At 39.2% G+C, this 27089-nt stretch overlaps 1 protein-coding gene and 1 pseudogene across 5 annotated transcripts in view; one reads left to right on the forward strand and one right to left on the reverse strand.

Moving 5' to 3' along the window:
- LOC145263773 (fibroblast growth factor receptor 1-like) overlaps window positions 1–27089 on the reverse strand; it is a 389904-nt gene that overhangs the window by 167034 nt on the left and 195781 nt on the right. The gene's annotated exons all lie outside the window — the stretch shown is intronic.
- LOC145264006 (U2 spliceosomal RNA) lies at window positions 15118–15330 on the forward strand (annotated as a pseudogene).

Genomic DNA, 27089 nt, shown 5'->3' on the forward strand with positions numbered 1-27089 from the left:
TACCACGATGGGTCCCCGACTAGAGCGGACAATCAATCGATTTGATTAAAAAATATGCGATTTCACCGATTTTGATGACAATAAAAATATGGGCGTGTGAAACATTTGTTGATCAGCTTTCAATCCCGGCCAACGCCGGATCTCCACGCTAGTTATAGATATATTTTTCAATTCATATTACGAAGAGTAAAACGCAAACCTTGGAATCTGGATGAAGACCGAAACGTATTCCGCTGATGTCACCTGCGTCAGCATTCGTATATTCTTGCCGGGATTTCAGATTAAAAATTTTTTGCAGAAATCCAATCATTCAATTTAAAAAAAAAAATTTTGTTTAAATAATCATTTTGTTATTTATTACTTACATGAGGACATTTTTCAAATTCTTGTCTGAATTCCTGTAATATTACAGTAATTTGTCATAGCAAACGTTCTTGGCCTTTGGGCCAAAATCAGTGGAAGAAATCAATCACTAACACCCCCTCCCCTCACCCAAGAATTTTTCTTTTCTCCATTTCGTCCCATCTAGAGGGCATCCCCACTAGAGACTGTTCCTTTACAAACCAAAGCAGAACGGGCAGTCTATCAACTAGAAGGGGTTGGGAGGGTCCTACTGACCACTTATATTTTTTCTTCCCCCGCCCTCGACACAAATGTATTATTGTATTACAGTTATTGTTATTGTTTTTTTGTTTTCACTCGTAAATAAAAAAAATGTTTTAAACAATTGGGCTCTAAGTATGACGTCCCCCCCCCAGTACGAAACGGTGAATGCGGTATTATGGTGAAAGAAGATACTAGCTAACGATGACCAACGACCCCCAATCCCCCCTTAGAGTTGGCCTTGTGCCTAAGTTTTTTGTTCAGTTTGAAATTACATTGTAATTTTAGCCTGAATAAAAGATTTAATATCTCAACGTGTAGTATCTGTTTTTCAGATGCTACACTTCAATTTATTGTTTTCTGTCAGTGGAGGAGAAATCCTTCACGACTGAGACAATTTTTATTTTTGTTCCCTTTTCTCCACGTTAAAAAAACGACCCTGGTGTCTGACTCTGTCCTCGTGGGGAGGCATTGTAAATAGGACTTATTTTACCAGATGAAACTAAACGCAGAATCAATGAACGATGTTTCTTTCCTAGAACTGCCCGCCTGTGGAACTCTATACCACAGGGCTGCTTTTCAGCTTACAGCAACATGGTCGTTTTCAAGTCCAATGTAAACAAGTTTTTGTTTAGCCGTTCTCTTAAATAATCAAATTCTACACAATTTCCACCACTACCTATCATCACGGTGTTGTTTCACCAACCACTTGACACCTATTTACCCTTATCCTCGAGTGGCCTTCGGGACTTGATAAGCGGTGACTTCTACGTAAAAGAATAAAAAAAATGAAACGCTGAAAAATTCTCTACTCTGACATCTTTCTTCGAATCACTTGCGTTTGGAATTCCCCCCCCCCCCTGCTCCACATTTCTCCAACTGTATAAACAAACATTTAAATGTCATGCGCACAAATATATTGACATTACGTTTCCGCTGGGACCCGTGGGTAGAATATTAAAAAAAAAAAAAAAATCAATTGTAAATGTGATATTCTCTTGGAGGTTTAAGGTTCAATTCTGTGGGCTACCGAAAAATAAAATTGGACCTCTATCCAATCATGGCTGACGGAAAAATAACATGCTACCTGCCTCCCTCCGAAGTAAATAAATGGTTCCGTCCAAATTTCTGAGTTCGATAGAGACATTATTGTTTGACAAAAGGAATATATAGAAGGGGTTCCTTTTGTCAAACAATACATTCTTGAATCGAATCTTTTTTTATTTATAGTTATGTCTCAGAAGTAGAGTGAAAAACACACCTTATTTTTCTTTTATTAATATTATTTTTTTCCTTGTACACATTCTTGTGAATTATTCCATGGATTTCTGCCTTTGGATTATTATGGACCATCTTCTTCCAATTACGGGATTTCTTTGGATTTTACTTGTACAAATGGAAATTCTTTTAACTTGCTTGAAGTTTTACATTTGGATTTTACCGTCACTGGATTTTTTATCTTCCACCAGACTATCCATTCATGTGTAATCACCTTTTTCTTTACCATATTCCCTCTGCTTAACTTATTTTGTTTTCAAGTAAGATCTTTGACTTACTTGTTGTTTCATCAAATACTTCTGCATGCAAAATCCGATCCCGCATTTTGCTAATTCCTACCCTCTGATGAGAAGGAGAGTATTTCTTCGAAACTCCGCGGATTAAGGACTATCCATTTATCTAGTGTTTCCTTTTCAGATTAAATATGTTTTTAACTCATTTCAAAGTGTTTTTAACATGTTTTATTAACTGTTTGCTCATATATATATATATATATATATATATATATATATATATATATATATATATATATATGGTGGATTCTCTCATCGAAGACGATGAATGACGGTTCAGTATGCAATCTTCAGCAGCTCCCAAGATCTGTGACACCACATGCGTAATTGCAATCCTGTAGACGTCCGGCACACTCCTCCGCAGATGGTGAACTTTCATATGCTCGTAGGTCAAAGATGCCTTCTCGAATGAACAGATAACCCTGCTTTGCTGCGTGCTCTGAAACCACAATGGCAAACAAATTCATTTTTAGGTGGATGTTTTGCCTTCATATTTGCACGAAGGGTGTCCCTATGACAAAGGCGGTTATGTTCAAATTCTTTGGTCCCCAGGAAACACGTCTTCCTCCATTTTCTGCGATCCTCTGCTGCACTCTCCCAGGAACTCAGAGAAATTCCACAACGTTTCAGGTTGTCTTTTAGTTTATCTTTGTAACGAAGCAGGGGACGCCCTATTGGACGGACAGAATTTGTCAGTTGCCCATAAAAAAGTTTCTTAGGAACTCTTGAGTCATCCATTCTTACAAGATGACCCGACCACCGCATTTGTATCCTGATCAAAAATGATTCAATACCAGTGATTTCACATCTCTCCAGTAATTCACTATTCGGAATACAATCCTGCCATCCAACATTGCAGATAAAACGCAGACATCTCATATGGAAGGAGTCAAGCTGATTTATATGCTTGCGGTACAAGGTCCACGTTTCGGCACCATACAGAAGAGTAGGCAGAACAACAGATTTGTAGACTGCCACCTTTACTTTTAGAGACACATCGTGGCTGTTCCAGAGTCTGTGTCGCAACCTACCAAATGCCTCACTAGCTTTATTAATTCTACATTGGATGTCTTTTTCAAATTTAGCATCATCAGACACAATAGAGCCGAGGTATGTAAAAGAAGATACTGTTTTCAAAGCTTTACCATCAACATATACCACTGGTTGTGAAGAGGACGTAGTGTTTGGTTTTGGCTGGTGAATAAGTTCAGTCTTTTTTATGCTAATTGTAAGACCGAAGGCCTTACATGCACCAGAAAAGCTGTTGAGGATGTTCGGCATGTCATCAAGACTATGGGTGACAAGAGCACAGTCATCAGCATAAAGGAGGTCAAGAACAGTCTGCACAGAAGTCTTGGTTTTGGCCTTGAACCGTTGCTGGTTAAATAATCCTCCACTTGATCGATACTCAACACCTATGCCCCCCTGGTGTTCCTGAAAGCTGTCTCAAGCATCACTGAAAAGAAAAGAGCAAATAGGATCGGAGCAAGGACACATCCTTGCTTAGTTCCATTTGACACTTCAAATGGTTCACTTTGTTCACAGCCAGATCGTACTGTCGCCACCATTCCCCAGTGAAAGGAGACAATCACATTCAACATCTTGTCCGGAATACCAAGCCTCCTCAAAACAGTCCACAGGGCATCCCTACAGACGGTATCAAATGCCTTTGTGAGGTCAACGAATGTGACAAACAAGTCCTTATTCTGCTCCCTCGCTTTCTCCTGTAGTTGCCGAAGGCTGAAGATCATGTCCACAGTACCTCTTCCTGCCCTAAAACCATACTGGGTTTCTGGGAGCACAGTTTTACAGATTGAACCATTGAGTCTGTTTAGGATTACACGAGCTAGAATCTTACCAGCAACAGACAAAAGAGAAATTCCTCTATGGTTATCACACTCACACTTATTTCCTTTGTGCTTAAACAGGTGAATAATTGATGCGTCTTTGAACTGTTGTGGCACGGTACCAAGTTCCCATATTAATGAAAAAAGGGCACTTAGTTTCCTGATTAACAGTTGGCTTCCACATTTGTATATTTCTGCAGGTATGCCGTCATCACCTGGAGCCTTACCATTTGAAAGTTGCTTCACAGCCCATTCAATCTCCGACATATATATATATATATATATATATATATATATATATATATATATATATATATATATATATATATATATATATGTGTGTGTGTGTGTGTGTGTGTGTGTGTATATATTACAATAGAAAAATGCAGGCATGAAAAGTAACATGGTTAAGATTAAACATAAAAAAGAAAAGAATAAGATATTTTTGTAAAAAGAATAATAAATTTATAACTTAAAATATTGCAGCATTAAGAATTTGCTTTATTTTTTAATTCAATTTAACATTATATAATCAATTCTTAATGCTGAAAATATATTAAGTTATATATTTATTATATTTTTTAGTAGAATATCTTGTCCTTTTCTTTTCCATATTTAAGCTTAACCATATTACTTTTCATGCTCGCATTTTTCCTATTGTAACCCATTATTTTTGCAGGCTTCCAATAAATTCAATTGTTCTTTGCTTAAATTTAGGCTAATTTTTTGCCTCCATAAACATAACAAACATATGTAAAACAATGTACGCCACTCGTCTGCTTTCATTCTCTCTGTTTCACTTGTTATTTCTCTTTTCGCGAGAGCGGTGAATTGGTAGCAACACTAGTCACTGAAGCGACGTGGTTGCTATGGAAACCAGTCAGAAAAAAAAAACGTCTCTCACTTCTTTACGTATTTTTTTCGATTTTGAACACCAGTAGATTCATCATAACTTTTGTTTTGCTGAACGAAAATTGATTTTTTTTTCACAACATAGCTGACGAGGTGATCGATAAACTGTAATAATTGCTTCAAATTTGTTCGAAAAGTAAGTGAGCTGTGAAGCTTTAAAGCAGTTCTAAATGAACACACACACACACACACACACACACACACATATATATATATATATATATATATATATACGGCATAATCGCGTTGACACACCGGCTCTCGTCAGATCACCGAAGTTAAGCAATGTTGAGCCTGGTTAGTACAAGATGGTTGACCATTTGGGAATTCTAGTCGTTGTATGTGCTCTCCGCTTATCTCGGCATTTGTTTCCAGTCGCCTTGTACATACACTTCACTCGCCACTGGTATTTAATAATATCGACCCAGGAGAGGTGTGGTTGGAGATCGCACACCTCCTGCACCAAAAATTTCACGCGCAGGCACCCCTTCGTTGGTATCCATAGTCTGTTAAAAACTGAAGGAGCCCCCATGATATATATATATATAGTTGTACATACATACATATCGCATCAGGCTTTTTTTTTTCTTGTTTTTGGTGCTTCTGCTGCAGTCACTGTAGGTGGGTTCCTCCTTCGTCCGCACTTTATCTCAGTTCATGACAGGCCAACGCACTGCGGGGAAGTTCCTATTTCAGATTAGTAAGTAAAAAAAAGTAGTAACGGAAAGAAAGAAAAAAAACCCTACTTATTTTGTTACTAAAACGGAAACTTATTTAGCGAAAGAAAGACACCAATAGAGATAAAGCAAGATACCTAAAGAACCTGTTCTCATATGACAGCCGCCATGTGCCCCTAAACGCGAGCTCTCGCATGCTCACGTGTGCCCTATTTTATAACCAAAGTCATTCCTGTTTGCCTTTTTTGCAGACAGGATGTTTGTTCTGTTGATTCGGATCTCAAACTCACATTAGGGAATTCTCGTTTCGAATTTAAGTTATTTATTCAGGCCTTCATGGACGTCGTGTCGTTTAAAAAAAGAAGCAGCACGAGAAAATTAAAAAAAAATCAAATACATAAACGCACAACCCCATTAACAAATAACGAGCAATACCACTGTAGAAAATACCACTATATCTTCCCCTTCTTCTTACCATAAAAACATTAATTTGTCAGCTAACTATATATTTTTAGATAAATAAAACGAACCTTTTAATATGTTTTAATATATTTATTTATTGCGGTAATTTAAATCGTTTAAAATTAAATAGTTTCTTGTTTACCATAAAAATATGTGTCTGCTATTCTTGAAACTACCCTTCGCCCATGTATTGAATATTGTTGCCACATCTGGGTTAGTACATCTGCTACTAGTCTATCTCTTTTAGACCCCCGCCCATCCCCCCCCAACAACAACAACAATAATAATAATAATAATAATAATAATAATAATAACAACAACAACAACAACAACAACAACACAAGACAATATAACGAAGAAGCGTTACAGGGAATGAAGAACACCGAAGCTGCAGATCTACATGTTCTACACCCCCCATCATGCATCGCTCCAGTGTTTCACCACCGCCCCCCCCAAAAAAAGTGATAACAAAGAGCCGAGAAGGGTCAAGGAGGATGGAAAGACCGAGGAGGGAGCACTGGCCAGATCTTCGCTGGACAAGTGCGAAGAGAACTGGGATCTTGGGGAGGCTTAGTGCCACTCAAATTCCAGTATAAACCAATGGCCACTGCAAGCGAGAAATCAATGGTAAGAGGCTATTGCGATGATGCAAATTTATTTGTAAATGCTATCGAAGGAGGAGGAGGAGGAGGAGGAGGAGGAGGAGGAGGAGAGAGCTGGACGTCTGGGGAGACTTGTTGTCACTCAGCTTCCAGAGAATATCACAGGTCTCCAATCAGATCGTTTGCTGACTCGTGTGAAAGCTCCAGGTGAGCTAATAATGATAGCAAATGAAAGTGTCTACAACCTACAAGGTCTCGCACTATTAACAAAACTCCAACCCCTGTCCCATCACCGAAATGTTGCGTCCCTATGCTTGTTTTATAAGGGTTTTACTCGAATGTGCTCTGACGAACTCGAAGCGCTTGCACCCTCCCGACGTAACCCCCCCCCCGACTTACCCAGCAGCAAAATTCCACCCCTAACACTGTAAATATCCTTAGATGCCGGAAAGCCTTCGACTAGTTTCTTCCTTCAAATTGCTAGACTTTGGAATTCGACGACCCCCGCCTGGCTCCCTGTTTCTCTGACTGTACTGTCCAAGTGGAATATGAACAGATATCTCGCTGCTCAACTCTCTAAATAGTGTTTCTGTATAATTGCTCCAAAATAATAGCCCCTTACATCCAAGTTGCACTGCGCCTTGTTTGGGATGAAATAATAGTGAAAACCGGGGGGGGGGAAAGAAAAATACACATAAAATTTTTTAAAAGTCGTTAATAATAGAATTCTATCCATGTCGTCTTATTCGATGTTCGAACATTTTGAAATGACAAACAAAATCGGAACTTTAGTGCTCGTACAGTATAAAAAAATTTCAAACAAATATATTTCAGGTAAAAACACTCTCACGCACTTTCATGTTGAAATTAGTATCAACTCCAAAAATTACGAAAAATGAAATATGCACTGCTACATTGTTTAGAAAAAATAAATAAATGAATAAATAAATAAGTAATAATAAAACGGATTTAAGTCAAAACTATCAACCGTAAGAATTCAATGGAATCCAAACATGGATCTAAAAATATTTACCAAAATAAACTCTCGGTAACTTTTTTTATATCACCATTCTTCACTTGATTTCATACGTTTCTCTAATTGGCATTCGCAAATAAATAAATAAATAAATAATAATAATAATAATAATAATAATAATAATAATAACATTAATAATAATAATAATAATAATAATAATAATAACAACAACAACAACAACAACAACAACATTAAATCTGCATGTCTACAAGTTCTACATCCCCATTCCCACTACCCAAACCCCCCCCTCCAAGAATGATGCCAAATAGTCGAGAAGGCTCAAGGAGGTTGGAAAGACTGAAGACAGAGCGCTGACCATACCTCCGCTGGACAAATCCCAAGAGAATGGGTACCTTGAAGAGGCTTATTGCCACTCAAACTCCGGAGGAGACTAATGGCCGCTGCTAGCGAGAAATCAATGGTAAGCGGCTGTTGCGATAATGCAAATTTATTTGCAAATGTTATCGAAAGAGGTGGAGAGTACTGAAAATCTGGGGAGATTTGTCATTCAGCTTTCAGGGACCACCACAGGTTGTTCTCAAGGAGAGACCCTTTATGATCTGTGTTAGAGCACCTTGTGAGCCAATAATAATAATAATAATAATAATAATAATAATAATAATAATAAATAAACAATTTCAATGTTTACACTTTTTATTTTTAGTCTTCAACTTGAAATAATCAAAACAATCAGAGTCGTACTCCGAACCCAACGAATACTCTAATTCCTGAGTCACGTTAGCACCTAAGCTATAGTATTCATTTATTATCCTACTTTTTTTTTTACCATTTCCGAGTAATCTCGTTACAGATAGCTAAACTAAATCATTCGTCTTGTAGACAGGTTGGTGCAATGAGATGTTTGCCGTAACAATTTTCCAGTAACGTCTATATTCACCTGTATGAGCTGGCTCGAAATGAAGAAGAAACGTGATCACTAGAGTTCCATATAAAAAAGTGACAACATCTTCTCTACAATTAATTCAACTTTATTTAACAGATTCATTAGCGCAGAAGAATGTAAGGCAAGTTGGTTCGGTCGGCAAAGAGAATTGAGCTCTAAAGTTTCATCTCGTCCTGCCACATCATGGCAGGGGACGAAAAGAGCGTCAAGTCTCTACGGTATCTATCCAGGAACTGTTTGCGATTTTTTTGCTAAACTAAGGCTGACCGGAAATGAAGGAAAAGTTGAATATGCGCGTAACAGAGCGTGTATGGCGGTTACATGCAAATACCGCGCCGTGCGCGAAATGACGTCACGACAAGGAAAAAGAAAGACTATAAAAAAGAAAAGAGAGGACGTTAGAGAAGACGATCAGGTTAGAGATGTGGGTAACGTCACAGTTGTAACGAGGAGTCAAGCGTGGTGGGAGAATAAGGAAATAAATATTCTTGTTACAAAAAAAAAAAAAAAAAGAAAAGGGAGTCGAGTTATTCTTTGTCTTGGTCTCCTTGGTGACATAGACTGCATACAACGCGTGAGTCCCGTGAGTAAAACGTATGTAACGTTACATGTGCAGAAATGTTCGAATTGCTTGATGCATTTCTACGCGAGTTTTAACATGCCTGTGTTAGCCAACCGAACCACCAGCTAATTACTACGTAAGAGATTGCGTATGAATACAAACAATTACATCTCAATTATCTGTTGCAAACTATTAATCTATATATCTATAAAAATGAGAATGCATGTTGTGTGAGGACACTTCTCAACCTATGTACTCAACGAATTTTTATCTACAGACTTGAAATGTGGTATATATGGTATTTAAACACGTGAAAAACATTTTAGTTCATTAAAAAAGGGCTGCTAAGGGGTAAAAATGGAAAAACTGGTACTTGGGGGTGGGTATCAGACTTTTTTTAAAAAAATCTGTTTGTCAACTGTTTTATAACTCCGCATGCGTGAATTTTTCACATTATGTGAAGAATAAGAAGGTTTGAAAACACTATTTAAAGATCGCGTCAAGCTGGCCTAGTGAGTCACTGTCTTTAGGTTTTGATTTTGATCTCAGCTCGAGTATTTTTTTCTTACAAGAAGTGAACTATTTAGAAAAAAAAAACAATACTGGCATGTACATGTCTCAGTAGGGCAGGTCGATTTTTTTTCCATTTTTTTTTTTAAATTAATTTAACATTACGTTTAATACAGGGCAACGCCAGGTACATCCTCTAGTAGTAAAATAAAACCGAAATGCATTCTGGCGAATTTAATTTTGTGGGTGATTGAAGAGATTGAGTGTAAATATATATAAAACAAAATGAAGTACATCACGATCATCTAATTGCTGTAACCTTTTGAACGCTATATTCGGTTGCATGGAACGATCTGCTCGTCAGAGACGTAACTTCCCCACAATTTCTGATGCGACCTCGAATCTTATTTAAAGGCCCCCCCATCAATCTGTCTCACATTCAGTCTGTCAAACAAACTTGAAATGGTCTTTTTGCTAATGAGGCACCATTTATCAAGGCCTGACAGCCACTCGAGGATAAAGGGTTAAACGAGACTGTCAGTTGGCGATAAACAACACCATTGCGAGGATGAGAAACAGTGTTAAATAGTCTGAATTCGGTTATTTAAGTGGACGAATGAACACGAATTTGTAAACACTGGACTTAAAGAAAAAAGACCGTGTTTCATTTAGCAGGGAAGCAGACCCCTGATATTGTATTCCATAGATGGGTACCTCTTTGAAAAGAAAGTTTTTGTTTTCGTGTAAGTTTCGATCCGTTTTCGGCACACAGGGGAAGAAAATAAAAACATTCTTTACAATAGTTGTAAATAGACGAGTTTTAAGTCTTGTCGTTGCACGTGCAACATTGTCTGGAAACGAAGACATTGCGGGCTCAGTCGCAAAAGTAGACAAAGAATAGGAAAGAACTTCAACTCGCCTTTTCTTTGTAACAACGACATTTATTTCCTCATTGTTACGCCCGTGACGTCACCCACGGGATCACGTCTTCTCTCGCATGATCTCGAACGCTATTCCCGTCTTTAACGTGATGCATATTTTTAAAGCATTTATTTTTCCCTGCCGGTGACGTCATTTCGCGTGCATTTGCACACGCGCGTCAGCGTTATATTATTACGCTTGTGTCGACTGAACTGACACATCTTAAAAGGATCCATTCGTTTGGATTAATCGTTAATGTTAGGGTTAGGGTTGGGGTTAGGTGTCTTACGGACTTTGTTGGCGACGCTAATCAGATTATAAACCCCGTTCATTTAATAACGAATTCATTCAGACAGGAAATCGATTCGGGTGGATGATCGCAAATGGACCGGCGTCGAAGAGAAAGGAAATAAAGCACGCACGCGCGCGCGCACACACACACACACACACACACACACAACCACAACCACACAAACAACAACCCACACAACCACACACACAACCACACACATACAACCTCACACACACACACACACACAACCACACAAACAACAACCCACACAACCACACACACAACCACACACATACAACCTCACACACACACACACACACAACCACACAAACAACAACCCACACAACCACACACACAACCACACACATACAACCTCACACACACACACACACACAACCACACAAACAACAACCCACACAACCACACACACAACCACACACATACAACCTCACACACACACACACACACAACCACACAAACAACAACCCACACAACCACACACACAACCACACACATACAACCTCACACACACACACACACACACACACAACCACACAAACAACAACCCACACAACCACACACACAACCACACACATACAACCTCACACACACACACACACACACAACCACACAAACAACAACCCACACAACCACACACACAACCACACACATACAACCTCACACACACACACACACAACCACACAAACAACAACCCACACAACCACACACACAACCACACACATACAACATCACACACACACACACAACCACACAAACAACAACCCACACAACCACACACATACAACCTCACACACACACACATAGATACATTAGGACGAGAATTCATTCACGCATAGAGTGGCGTACTTGGTAGGGGGTTTTAGCCTCTACCCGGTAGTAAATGAGCTCCGTAATTAAGTCTCCTATATCGAATAAAAAAAATCTGCAGTAAACAAAGCATAGATAATTGATTTAATAACACAAAAGATTAACAAAAAAAAAAAAAGAGATAGATCGTACAATCAAGTTTATGGAAATCGATTTATCAGCAAGTGCTCATCTTCCTACCACAAGTGCAAGTGAGCGCCGCAATTAACGGAGCTTTCTATATCGTATATATAAAAAAAAAAAAAACTTTAGTAAGGAAACGGGCGTATGTGATCGATTTAATAAATGAAACGATTAACAAGTAAAAAAAGAAAAAAGATAAAGAAAAGATAAAAAATTCAAGATCAAAGACCATGTTAATTCATGAACAAGACCTCGTCTCCCTTCCACAAGTGCAAATGGGCGCCGTAATTAAGTTGGAAACCTACATGGAATGAAATTAAAGTAAATAAACAATCACAGATAATGATAAAAAAAGATGACCAAAAAAGAAAAGGTATACAATGTATCACACAAGAAAAAGGCATACAGTGTATCTCAAAAAATGAGCACCCCCCTCACATTTTCACAGATATTTAAGTAAATCTCTTCACGGGACAACACTGACAAGATGACACTTTGACACAATGAAAAGTAGTCTGTGTGCAGGTTATATTAATACTAGCGGGGGTACCCGGCGTTGCCCGGTTGTTTAGAGGAGTGTGTGTAAGGGGGGGGGGGTTAAAGTAAAGAATAAGTGAAGTAGTAACCCTGTTTAAATAAGAAAAAAAAAACGAAAAAAAAAAGAAAACACACAATGGTAAACTTCTGTACAAAATCGGCGATCCCCCCCCCCCAAAAAAAAAACAGAGAACAAAGTAAAACTTCTTTAAAAAAGAAATCGGAAAAACAAAAAGGAAAAATCAGGGAGAAAAACTAAAACAAAACAAAACAAAAAAACAGCTAAAAGCGAAAAAAAACAAAAACCAAACAAAAAAACAAAACAAAAACAAATGGCATAAATAACCCCTCGATTCGATTAAATCCATTCCAGGTATTTTAAGCAACTATGAAGTAAAGAAAACCCAAACCGATGTTCTTTCGTAACTGTCCCTTGTGAACGATCCTGCAATGGTGTAAAGTGATGGCGGGGAAGGAGGAATTTATTAGAGAGAAAAGATTTGACAACTTTCATTGATGTTAACCGATTTTGGCAGTGAACTCTCACCAGAAAAAATATAGAAATCTACGATTATCGAGTAAGTGGAGAGGTAATAGGCCTATAACACACCTCAGATATCGTGCTGCAGTTCGTGCATATTACATTTGCATGAAATGTCTTGATTTTCAATCCTATTAAGGTCAAAATCAGAGGGGAAAAGTGAGTTCATTTTATATATAAATAAGTTGTTGGAATGGTACAACAAATGCAACTGGAGGAGATTACTTCGAAGAGAACTAGAGTTTCATGTGTGTACTCTAAAAAAGTGCCCATAAGAAAAAAAAAAGCCTGGAAACTTATTTTTAAGGTATTTTGTTATTGATTTAATGATTGAAACTATTAGCAAATAAAAAAAGGAAATTACATTTTCAAAATGAATGATAATAAAACCATTCTTAAAAAAAAAAATTCGATTCATGAACAAAGTCTCGTCTTCCTACCACAGTTGAAAAGAATTTTTCTTTCTTCCTTTGTCTCCCTAACACCAAGCGGAATTTCCATGGACAGAGTTTCTTTCCAAAAGCTTCCCGTCTATATAACGTATTCTATAGAATGTTTCTATTACGATTACAAGTTTCATTTGCTCTTGTACATAATAGCAATTAGACATCAACTAGCAGGGGGGGCACCCGGCTTTGCCTGGACTTAAAATACGCTTAAATATGTTATTTTAATTTGTCCAGATTTCGTATGAATTATGTATTATGAGTCGCGATTTCAAAAGTAAAACAAAAATAATTATTTGGATGCCATCAGCTAGAATCGAAACAGAAACTGAAGCCAGCGACGTTACCACTGTACCAATGTGACATGCGCATGAACTGATTAAAAATTAAAAATAAACTAAGATGAATGTACAAAATGTATAACGATTTTTTAAAATTGTGACCCATTTTTGAGCCCTTAAAAATTATTTTAACAAGCTAAAGACTCATAAAAGAACGACCCGTAAAAAATCCTATCATTTGAGGCCTCCAGCGCTGCTGTGGCTTTTAGTTTCGGAGGAGACCGAGTTTGATAACATGGAGACAGGCAGGCAGATATATAGCATTTTATATATTAGATTTCTTTTAATGCAAATTGTTCCTGGCATGATATGAAGCCACTTGATGTAAAGAGCTAAAAAATGAAGATAGTTAGGTTATGGCTATTGAGCTTAGTCTTGAAAAGACCATAGCTTATGGTAGAAGGATAACTGTTAGCAGAAAGAGAAATTCAGAAGCCTGCAGGTCTTGGAAATAAGCTACCAAAATAGTAAAAACGTATTATAACGAGGCACCTGAACAACGAATTGGTGAAGACCACTTGACCGCCGAGTCAAACAAGCTGGAACAAAAGAAGCACAAAAGATGAGACAATTTTGAAGAACATATATAATAATAGTATTCATAGAAAACATTGAGACTAACAGCATTACGTTTATCTACTGTTTTAGCTTTCTTATCACTTTGTTTTTCCTGGGAATCGGGCATTCTACCGGATGCCAAACATTCTCCCATTAGTTTAGTTACTCCAACCGAGAGATCTTTTTTAGATTCTAACCGTCCCTTTAAGTACTATTGTTTGTATTTCTTTTGCACTTGGTTCACCGGGTATATTCGCCATATAGTTTTTGAAATTCTTTTTCATTAGCCCAGTTGCTCCTATAATGACTTGTATGATTGATACCTTCTTAAGATTTCAGATTCTTTTCATGTCGTACATAAGTCCTTGGTATTTTATTATTTTCCTCCTTTCTGCTCTGTTAAGGCCAGCATCATTAGGGACGCTTACTTCAACTAGGGTTGCCACACTCTCCTTCTCGTCCCATATCACTGTCAGGCTTAATAGCCCCATTTTCTGGGTATGTAGCTGTAGGAATTTCGTAGTCATAGTGGATGGTGAGATGGAAAGAAAGAGAGAAAGATGTGGGACATGTAACACAGTGCAGAGGCGTGTATGTAAATGCATGCGAAATGACGTCACCGGCAAAGAAAAAAAAAGACTAAAAAAAAAGAAAAAAAGAAAGAAAGATCATGAGAGAGACGAAATAACGTTCGAGATCTCGTGAGAGACATGAAGGACGCTCTAGATCACGTGGGTGACGTCACGTCTGTACCAATGAGGAAGCAAATGTTGTTGCTACAAAGCCTTTTCTTGGCCTTTTGGCCAAGATCAAAGTGTAGTATCTGTTCCGGCAGATGCTGCACTTAAGATGGTTTGTACCAGTCAATGGAGGGGAAACCCTCTATACTGGGACAATTATTATTTTTGGTAACCAGAGTGACCCCTTTTAGGGGAGCTGGTTTTTACCTCACATTAAAAACGGCCTTGTGCCTAATTTGCTCAGTGGGGGAGCAAATAAACACCATCTGTTCCGGCAGATGCTGCACTTAAGATGATTTGTACCAGTCAATGGAGGGGAAACCCTCTATACTGGGACAATTATTATTTTTGGTAACCAGAGTGCCCCCTTTTTGCCTACTTTTAGGGGAGCTGGTTTTTACCTCACATTAAAAACGGCCTTGTGCCTAATTTGCTCAGTGGGGTAGCAAATAAACACCATCTGTTCCGGCAGATACTGCAGCTATGACTAGCTATGACTAGCAAAGACCAGATGTGGGGGCAGCCCCACATGCCTGACCTTTAACCAGCTCCCATTTCCCACCTCTCGGGAGCTGGTCCCCTTTTTCCCTTCCCCCTCCCTTCACTCCTCACATTGAAAATTGGCCTTGTGCCTAATTTGCTCGGTGGGGGTGCAAATAAATACCATCTGTTCCGGCAGATACTGCAAGCTATGACTAGCTATGACTAGCAAAGACCAGATGTGGGGGTAACCCCACATGTCTGACCTTTAACCAGCTCCCATTTCCCACCTCTCGGGAGCTGGTCCCCTTTTTCCCTTCCCCCTCCCTTCACTCCTCACATTAAAAATCGGCCTTGTGCCTAATTTGCTCGGTGGGGGAGCAAATAAATACCATCTGTTCCGGCAGATACTGCAATCAAAGACCAGATGTGGGGACAACCCCACATGTCTGACCTTTAACCAGCTCCCATTTCCCACCTCTCAGGAGCTGGTCCCCTTTTCCCCTTCCCCCTCCCTTCACTCCTCACATTAAAAATCGGCCTTGTGCCTAATTTGCTCGGTGGGGGAGCAAATAAATACCATCTGTTCCGGCAGATACTGCAAGCAAAGACCAGATGTGGGGGAAACCCCACATGCCTGACCTTTAACCAGCTCCCATTTCCCACCTCTCGGGAGCTGGTCCCCTTTTTCCCTTCCCCCTCCCTTCACTCCTCACATTGAAAATTGGCCTTGTGCCTAATTTGCTCGGTGGGGGTGCAAATAAATACCATCTGTTCCGGCAGATACTGCAAGCTATGACTAGCTATGACTAGCAAAGACCAGATGTGGGGGTAACCCCACATGTCTGACCTTTAACCAGCTCCCATTTCCCACCTCTCGGGAGCTGGTCCCCTTTTTCCCTTCCCCCTCCCTTCACTCCTCACATTAAAAATCGGCCTTGTGCCTAATTTGCTCGGTGGGGGAGCAAATAAATACCATCTGTTCCGGCAGATACTGCAATCAAAGACCAGATGTGGGGACAACCCCACATGTCTGACCTTTAACCAGCTCCCATTTCCCACCTCTCAGGAGCTGGTCCCCTTTTCCCCTTCCCCCTCCCTTCACTCCTCACATTAAAAATCGGCCTTGTGCCTAATTTGCTCGGTGGGGGAGCAAATAAATACCATCTGTTCCGGCAGATACTGCAAGCAAAGACCAGATGTGGGGGAAACCCCACATACCTGACCTTTAACCAGCTCCCATTTCCCACCTCTCGGGAGCTGGTCCCCTTTTTCCTTTCCCCCTCCCTTCACTCCTCACATTAAAAATTGGCCTTGTGCCTAATTTGCTCAGTGGGGGAGCAAATAAATACCATCTGTTCCGGCAGATACTGCAAGCTATGACTAGCTATGACTAGCAAAGACCAGATGTGGGGGCAACCCCACATGCCTGACCTTTAACCAGCTCCCATTTCCCACCTCTCAGGAGCTGGTCCCCTTTTTCCCTTCCCCCTCCCTTCACTCCTCACATTAAAAATTGGCCTTGTGCCTAATTTGCTCGGTGGGGGAGCAAATAAATACCATCTGTTCCGGCAGATACTGCAAGCAAAGACCAGATGTGGGGGAAACCCCACATACCTGACCTTTAACCAGCTCCCATTTCCCACCTCTCGGGAGCTGGTCCCCTTTTTCCCTTCCCCCTTCCTTCACTCCTCACATTAAAAATCGGCCTTGTGCCTAATTTGCTCGGTGGGGGAGCAAATAAATACCATCTGTTCTTCAGATGCTATTCTATTTCTTGTTCTCTTTCGGTGGAGGAGAAATCCTTCACGACTGAGACAATTTTTATTTTTTTACCTTTTCTCCACGTTAAAAAACGACCCTGGTGTCTAACTCTGTCATGTGGGGAGGCATAGTAAATAGGTACAAAGAACAAGCGAGTTGGAGTTATTTCCTATTTATTTTCTTGGTCTCCTTTCTTTGCGACTGAAACTGCACGCAACGTGTGTTGGTTCCCGGACAGAGAGAGGGAGAGAGAGAGAGAGAGAGAGAGAGAGAGAGAGAGAGAGAGGGGAGAATAGAGAGGGAAGAGAGATAGAGAGGGAGAGAGAGAAAGAGAAAGAGAGAGGGAGATGCAATGAAGAAGAAGAAGAAGAAGAAGAAAGGGTGTCGGCCAACAAAAAAGATATGCTTCTGAACCTTATCAAAATCCCTCAATTTAAACAAAAATTCACCAACCCAGACATGAAAACAAAACTCCACACATGAACTGATAGTAGATTTTAGCGATGGAGAAGAGTCTCAGGCGTGATAAAATTTTATGAGAGATAAAGAGAAGCGACCTAACAAAAAACAAAAAGAGAAATAGACAAAAATGTATGAATAATAAATATTCACCAGCTTTCAGTGTGTTTAGAGTATTTTCAGTGATTTTCTGTTTCTTAACACAACCTCCCATTTGAAAATTCAAATATTTCAGATTTACATTAAATTTGATTCATAGTCACACGCTTACCCAATACATACCCAACTTTTGTTTATTCCATTTACCATTTTCAACCCTCTCATAATATTATTCATCATTGAACTGACAGTCAATCGGTCTCATTGACCCTTATCTTCGCGTGGCTTTTAAGCCTTGATATGCAGTGACTTATTGGTAAAAAATAAAATAAATAAATACCATGACTATTTTCTCGTCTGATATCTATCTATCTATCTATCTATCTATCTATCAGATCATCTATATTAAAAGTTTGAATCTGTTTGTCACCGTCTGAAATCTTAACGTCATGACGTCATTTGTAGCAAACGTTTCAAACTTAACGATTAAGGCTATATGTTTTGGTTTCGATTCTAGTTTATAGCACCCAAGTCATATTTAAAAAAAAAAAAAAATTGAAATCAGTACTATATATTAGTTACAATATAATAATCAATAGAGTATTGGTTCTTTAATCTATATAAATAAATCAGTAGATGTATGTATGTGTGTGTCTGTGTGAATATTTAACCGATAAACTCTTAAACTACTTGTAAAATAACACTGAAATAAGCAGGAAATTGTAATCGTACACGAAGGATGGTTTATAATTAGTAGGGCTGTGACAACAGCATATTCTTTTCGTTGTTTTAACTCTTGAGTGTGTATCCGTTGATATCTTATGTGTTTTCATATAGACTGATGTGGTTTCCATTGTCTTACTGTGTCGGATATATACTTGAGAGTCAAGAGAATGAAAAGAATATGCTGTTGTCACAGCCCTAATAATAAGTAATTTCGTTCCTTGGATGATTGAATAAGGAATTATCTCGGCAAGTTGAGATGCAAACTGTTCATTTCAACTAGCCAATATATTTCTGTTACTTCTGTGCGTGCGCAAATTCAAAGGTTTAATTTGAAACATTTCTTATCTATCTGGTGATTTATTTTTTAAATTTTGAAATCAGTACTATATGTTAGGTACAATATAATATTCAATAGAAAACTGGTTTTCTATTAATAGATACGAAATCTCTATGAATTAGATTTAAGCGTATTTCATGACCAGACAAGTAGCCCCCCCCCCTCCGCCCTTCTGATGATAAATACAAAATCTGCATGAATTAAAATATATTTTAAGCGTATTTTACGACAGAGTCACGCCAGAGGGCACCATTCATCATCATCATCCTGCGGCCTCAGCCGAGATTGAACTCACTACACCCTTCCAGTATTCCCTAGCTGTCATAGCACCCAAAATATCGTCCTTAGAGATGAATGTATCTCGTTGTATCCTATCTGGAAAAGTTAACTTTCGATATTGATTGATGGGTGCCTCTACAGTGCAAATGATGAAACAAGTTCACCTGTGGCGCGCGGATAATGCCCAACAAACTGAACACGTCTTTTACAAACTAAGGTTGATACTCTCGATAAGTCTCCATATATACCATTTCTAAAGTTGGGTGGTTTCGCCATGAGAGATTGAGCACTCTTCTCAAAAGACGTGTGTAACATCCATTCAAACAACGCTGTTGTTTTGCTGAAAGAGTCCAAGTTTCAGATCCATAGAGTAAGATTAGCGCAATAAGTACGCGGAAAACTTGATTTTGAATTTGCCAGCAATATTGGATTTTCAGATCTTATCCATTTTGTTATGGCGCTACTATATGTTGGGTACAGTATAATGATCAATAGAGAATTAGCTCTATAATAATAAATACGACATCTGCATACTTTAAGATATCATATTTAAACGATCGGGCAACGCCGGGTGGCCTTCTAGTTTTATCTTAGAATTTCTGTATGCAAACACTGACGTTGGAACTTTACAGATTTTATGAGATGATAATCATTTCAAAAGATCTAAGAAATTCATTCCCCAAGCCAAAATCTCAGATTTCAAAGAGGAATTTTTCAGGAAAAAGAATTATCTGTGACGAGCACCGATACACGCCGTTGCACCAGGTGGTGGGGAGGGAGGTATGGATAACGCTATAGAAGGAATAAAATGGTTTAGTTTTTTTGTACTCCTCCCCCCTCTCTCTATCTTCCTTTTCCTCTTCTATATCCTCCATCTTAACTTTCTCTCTCCTTCTCTCTATCTCTCTCTCTCTTCTTGGTTTCTATTTCGCTTCTCTTTCTTCCTCTTCTCTATGACCCCCTCTTTTCTTTCCATATGTTCATCTTCTCCCTTTCCTTTCTCTTTATTCCTCTTAATTTTATCCTTCTTTCCCTTCCTTCTCTCTCTCCTCCTCTCTTATTCTTTTTACCTCTTCATTTTTTCTCTCTTCTTTTTATCACTATCTCTTCCTCTTCTTTCCTTATTTTCCTCTTTCTCTTCTCTTTCTCGCTACGTTTCCTCTACCTCTCTTCGTCTTTCCTCCCTTTCTCTTGTAACACACACACACACACACACACACACATATATATAAGAAAAGATAAAGAAATGAAAAATTCATCACCAGCTGACAGAATGTTTGACTTAATTTCAGGGTTGTTTTTGAAACACACCACCAGAGTGAAATAAAGTATTTTTGTCCCCCTCCTCCATGCATAAATTTGATCCCTGTTGTTCGCTTTTTTTAAAAAAACATTTTTGTCCGCACCAAACAAGGTATATTGCTACTGAAACGCAAGTGGCTTCCATTATAGGTGCGGGATTTATAGAGTGGGAAGTTGGGCAGCACGACATTTGTTTGTATTAGATCTAAATTTCTGCCTGTTGGTACGGTCGGGGAAACAGGAGGCAGGTAGGGAATTCCAAAGGTGACTCCCCACCTAAGAGAACAAAAATGATGGTACTTTTCACTAGAACTACTTCCGGGGGCCACACAGAATCCAATTATGTACGTGTATCTTTAGGAATTTAGGAATTAGCAATGTTTGTACGTGTATCTATAGGAATTTCATAATTTCATATAAAAACGTGCTGAGAATATTGCAACTTTGGGGAGACCTATGGGTCACTCAAATCCAGAGAAAACGATAATATCCGGTAAGCTTTGCGTTATTATAAATACAATAACCTTTAACCTTTGATGCAGTGGATAGTATCAATACTCGATCGTGCTTTTGTTTATGTGTAAATTGTACAGTAAAATATTAAGAAAAGAATAGCAGGGCTATTTGGCGTTACCCGAGGAGTTGTAATTAACTTATTTTTTTCAATAACTGATTTCTTATTGCTGTCACCTACGAGATATACGTTACTACAAAAAGGGAGACAACTAATAAAGGTAAAACTTGTCCGAAAATCATAGATAGGAGTTAAATATTACTTAAAGCACTAATTTTTTCTTTCTGAATTTTTTAGATGAGGATTGTATACTAGTTTAATTGGAATTCATTATTGAGATGGGTATTATTTATATTAATTTTTATTTATTGCAGACTATTATTCTCATCTTTATTAGTTGTTGTTTCGCGACATTTCGGGCAACTATTTCCCTGGCCTTCATCAGGTGGTAACCACAACGAATAGGAACTTAAAATCTTCTAACTGCATTCTCAGCAATCACTGCCATCCGTAGTTGTTGTCGTCTCACCACGTTTCTACCAAGTAAGCATCTGGCCGGCTTTGGGTAGGATTGAAACCGCTATCTTCAGACAATGCTCATCTGGAACCGTAGAGATTCAAAGTCTCTATCAACTGCGCCACGGGCCCCGAAGGGCGATCAAGGTTGGATTTTCTGATCTTATAAATCCACGTTTATTTATTATCTGATCTTCCATGGTCGGGTCCGTACCGAATGGTATATATATTATTTTAATTGGAATTCATTATTGAGATGAGTATTATTTATATAAATTTTTATTTATTGCGGACTATTATTCTCATCTTTATTAGTTGTTGTTTTAGGATGTTTCGGACAACTATTCCTCTAGCCTTCGTCAGTGATTACTGAGAATGCAGTTAGGAGATTCAAAGTTCCTATCCGTTGCGGTTGCCACCTGACGAAGGTCAGAGGAATAGTTGGCCGAAACGTTGTGAAACAACAACTAATAAAGATGAGAATAATTGTCCGCATTAAAAATAAAAATTAAGATGAGGATTGGTTATTCATATTATTTGGATTCTTCGCACTACTGTTTTCATCTTGAGTGTCATTTTCACAATGTTTCAGTCGATGTAACCGTCGACCTTCTTCAGATGTATCTTGTCAAACTCAGGAATCTTTCTGTCGAACTTGGAAATCAGCACTTACTTAGAATGCAGTCATGGCTGACAGAACGAGAGCATGCTACCCTCGTGAAGTAAATAAAAACTTCTGTTTGAAGCCGGTTCAAGACACCAAGGACGAATGTCACTGTGACCTCTTCCAGGGAGTAAATAACAATAAGGAATAAAGAAATAAATATAATTTTTATTTCAATATGCAAAACGAATTTCTTAACTTTTTTGTTCTAAGTCAAAGTTCTCAGAGATCAAGGCGCCCCCTTCCTGGAGTTAACATTTGATCACTATTTAAGATACATTAAATTTTCATTTATTTCTAAAACACTGAGTTAGTAAAGAAGTTGGGAACATAATTTCCCTCTCCCCAATTGACTATTTAAGTATGTTATAGTATATCTTTCTTGTGGTCTCTTGATCTTACTGGATCCCAGGAGAAAAATTCATCTAGTCTGGTAAAGTACCCAGCTTCATGCTGTTTACTTGGCCTTCGGGCCAAGATCAAAGTGTAGCATCTGTTCCGGCAGATGCTGCAAGCTATGACTAGCAAAGACCAGATGTGGGGGCAACCCCACATGTCTGACCTTTAACCAGCTCTCGGGAGCTGGTCCCCTTTTCCCCTTCCCCCTCCCTTCACTCCTCACATTAAAAATCGGCCTTGTGCCTAATTTGCTCGGTGGGGGAGCAAATAAATACCATCTGTTCCGGAAGATACTGCAAGCTATGACTAGCTATGACTAGCTATGACTAGCAAAGACCAGATGTGGGGGCAACCCCACATGCCTGACCTTTAACCAGTTCCCATTTCCCACCTCTCGGGAGCTGGTCCCCTTTTCCCCTTCCCCCTCCCTTCACTCCTCACATTAAAAATTGGCCTTGTGCCTAATTTGCTCGGTGGGGGAGCAAATAAATACCATCTGTTCCGGCAGATACTGCAAGCAAAGACCATATGTGGGGGCAACTCCACATATAAGACCTTGGTCAATGTAGGGGCAACCCTTCATACCAATTGTCACTATCCAGCTCCCCTACTCCCCGGGGAGTTGGTCCCCATTTCCCCTTCACTCCTCACTTTAAAAATCGGCCTTGTGCCTACTTTGCTCGGTGGGGGAGCAAATAAATACCATCTGTTCCGGCAGATACTGCAAGCTATGACTAGCTAGGACTAGCTATGACTAGCAAAGACCAGATGTGGGGGCAACCCCACATGCTTGACCTTTAACCAGCTCCCATTTCCCACCTCTCGGGAGCTGGTCCCCTTTTTCCCTTCCCCCTCCCTTCACTCCTCACATTAAAAATCGGCCTTGTGCCTAATTTGCTCGGTGGGGGAGCAAATAAATACCATCTGTTCGGCAGATACTGCAAGCAAAGACCATATGTGGGGGAAGCCCCACATATAAGACCTTTGTCAATGTAGGGGCAACCCTTCATACCAATTGTCACTATCCAGCTCCCCTACTCCCCGGGGAGTTTGTCCCCATTTCCCCTTCACTCCTCACATTAAAAATCGGCCTTGTGCCTACTTTGCTCGGTGGGGGAGCAAATAAATACCCCTTTTGGCCAAAGATCACAGTGTAGTATCTGTTCTGATGCTGCCATTCACCTTTTATGACCTCGATCAGTGGAGAAAAACTCTTTCTGGACTGGGGCAATTTTAATTTTTGTTCCTATCCAGAGTGCCCCTTTTTGGGGAGCTGGATTTCCCCCATATTAAAAACCGACCTTGTGTCTAACTCTGCCCTCGTGGGGAGGCAAGTAAATGGGAACATTCCTCGTAAAAGTCAGGGCGGTTAAAGCATACTGAGAAGATCTTATTTGGGCTACAGATACCATGTGATTTTGAATATTTAATCGGGGAAACGTAACCGCATGCTAGGTTGTCCTGACAAACCCTGTTACAGAGATATCTTAGATACTTGTGAATAGTGTCTAGTAGGCATTAAAGTTCTCACTAATAGGCATTCAATTTCTCACAAAATATGCCACAGTTTATGAATTTTCGAATGAAAACAAAAATAGAATGAATAGTGGTAGTGATTGTGACCCAACGAGTCACGCATACATCTGGTAAGTAATATAGGATGCTGATGTGGCCCACATATCAAACTATTACCCATGTGTTGCTAATAGACGCATGTCGGTATCAACAATCTTTTTATTAAACTAATGACTTTGCATCTTTTTCCTCTGCAGATATTCTCATCAAGTAATATAGTTTGACCTGGTGTCATACAGTACTTTTGTCGTAGAAATTATTTTTTTGGAAAAAATGGCGAATCTATAATTGCAACAACAAGTATTCTGAGCTCATTATATGTTAAGTGGGAATGATGCTGCTCCATCTCCGACTGTTGTTTGGGCGATCAGGTTTCGATCCTGGCTTGAGGTAGTTGCTTGTTTAGCCGCACTGATAAGCCGCGAAACAGTACTGCCTGAAACTCAGAAAAACATTGGTACCATCGGTTTCAAGCCTAATATAAGGGGAACCAGTTAATGGTAAATAATTTTAGGCTCCTGCCAGCCATATTGTTTTCTGTATGGCTGACGGGAGCCTAACCATTTATTTACCATTAACTGGTCCCTCTTATGTTAGACTTGAAACCAACGGTACCAATGTACAGTTATATATATATATATATATATATATATATATATATATATATATATATATATATATAAAATCAATATGGTTATGTGCTGCAGATTTCAGAACTATAGGTCCAGCATGTTCAGCTCGCTAATATGCTTCTGTCTTGGGATTGTCAACCCTTATTTTTTTCAGGTATGCAAAACTTTATCGCCTTTCACATTTATTTTTTTAGATACATGTTTTTTTTTTTTATTATTCTTATCCTTTTTTTTTTTTTGCCGGGGATAGGACATTCACCCGCTATTCCATAGACTGCAACCAAGAGATCTTTCAAAGATTCTCACAATTCCTTTTCAGAACCACAGATCCGGCATGCAAAAGAAAACAATCTGGAACAGCTTGGAGCGCTCAAACTTCAGACAATGTGAACCATTGTCTTACTCAGTCTCCTTCATGTTCAGCTCGCTTGAAAGCTTCTGCCTAGGAATTGTCTGATCAGAAGAATTCTACAAAGTTGTCTCAGTTCCCATCCATATAAATCAATAACTGTTTGACGCAGTGATAAATAAGAAATAGAATAATAGTGCAGAGATATTTAGGGCAACCATATCAGCCTTTTTTTCCGGTATGCAAAATTTTAACATCTTTCACGTTTATTAATTTAGATACGTATTGCTTTTTTTTTTTTTTTTTAATTCTTATCCTTTTTTTGCTGGGGACGGGGCATTCTACCGGATACCAGACATTCGCTTGCTATTTCAGAGAATTTAACCGAGAGATCTTTTAAAGATTCTAATCATTCCTTTGAGCGCAATTGTTTGTATATCTTTTGCGCTATGCATTCTGATCCCCATCTGGTATCAATTGAAATGAATGACTCTCGTCTGGAGGAGGCTCCATGTTTTCACAAGCTTCTAGGTCTGACCTTTAGTTCTGATCTGAAATGGAACACATATATCAAATCCGTTGTCAAGGTTGCGGCAAAAATGGTGGGATCATTCTACCATTCCAGTAGATATCTCATTGCTGATGCAATTCTGTACCTGCATAAGAGCCAAGTATGTCCAATGATGGAGTACTGTTGCCACATCTGAGCAGGAGCCGCTGGAAGCACCTTATCCTGCCTTGACAGAGTTCAAAATAGACTTTGTAACCTCGTGGGAGATACACTTTTCTCTTTCCTGCAACCTCTTTCTAACGGAAGAGACATTGTGAGCCTGTCTCTGCTTTATCGTTATTTTCATGGCAAGTGCTTGTCTGAGCTTCAATCTATGGTCCCCCCCCTCGCCAAACATTCATGAGAAACACTTATTTGGCTGAAAACACTATAAATAATTTCCCCTACTCTTTATCTGTGCCTAAGCCTAAACGTAGATTCCATGAACAAAGTTTCTTTCTTAGAACTGTACACATGTGGAACTCTCTTCCATTTACTTGCTTTCCAGCTGACTACAGTATGACCATCTTTGAGTCCAATGCAAACTTGGTCACAAAGGGTAGAATTAGCTGCAAAGTTCTTGGCAAAAAGTTTGGCTTTGCCTGATGCTGATGAGATTACCTCACGTCCCTTGATGATAGTTGGGATAGAGCACATGTTTCTGTTCAGGATCTTGTTTGCTATTTGCCAAAACTGGTGGGAACCAAGCCACCGCTCAGCCACTTTGGACTTGACGGACTGAGCATACAACTCTCTTGTGTTCTTCATTACTCTTTTACAGTTGTTGTTGGCAGTCCTGAAAGTGGCTTTAGTCTCAGTACATCTGTTATGTAGGAAGCAATGGAAAAAGTGATTTCTGTACATAAAGGCAGCAGCACATTCCAGAGCTGCTAGGTTTTTGCTGGAAATTTTTTCGAGGGTATGAAATGGTCTGTACTTACAATTAACCATTCCGTCAGGTCTGATACTATAGAGGACACATCCTTTTTAAACATGGAATGCAGAGGTAGATCAGATATAAATGAACAGAAGCTATCCTAGTCAGCCATAGAGTATCGATATACTGTACGGTGGAGAGGTACGTCTGAGGACTTATTACATTTTGTTTTTATTTTAACTGATCCAACAGAGTGCTCGGAAGATCCCAGTGGAGACAGAACAGATGATGAACATAGCTCAGGGCAAGTTGTGAGGAAAAGATCTAGGAGACTTTTATACTGACCGTCAGTATCAGGCACACGGGTGGGTTTGCGAACAATCTGAGTGAGGTCATAAGCGATGGAGAAATCATGACAGAATCTCCCCGGATTATCTGAGTGGGTTAACCGTTCCAGATTGTGAACATTGAAGTCTCCACAGACGTAAATGTT

This window comes from Euprymna scolopes, chromosome 39 (genome assembly GCF_053919585.1).
Source record: "Euprymna scolopes isolate OS-2025 chromosome 39, ASM5391958v1, whole genome shotgun sequence".
NCBI classification, from domain to species: domain Eukaryota; kingdom Metazoa; phylum Mollusca; class Cephalopoda; order Sepiida; family Sepiolidae; genus Euprymna; species Euprymna scolopes.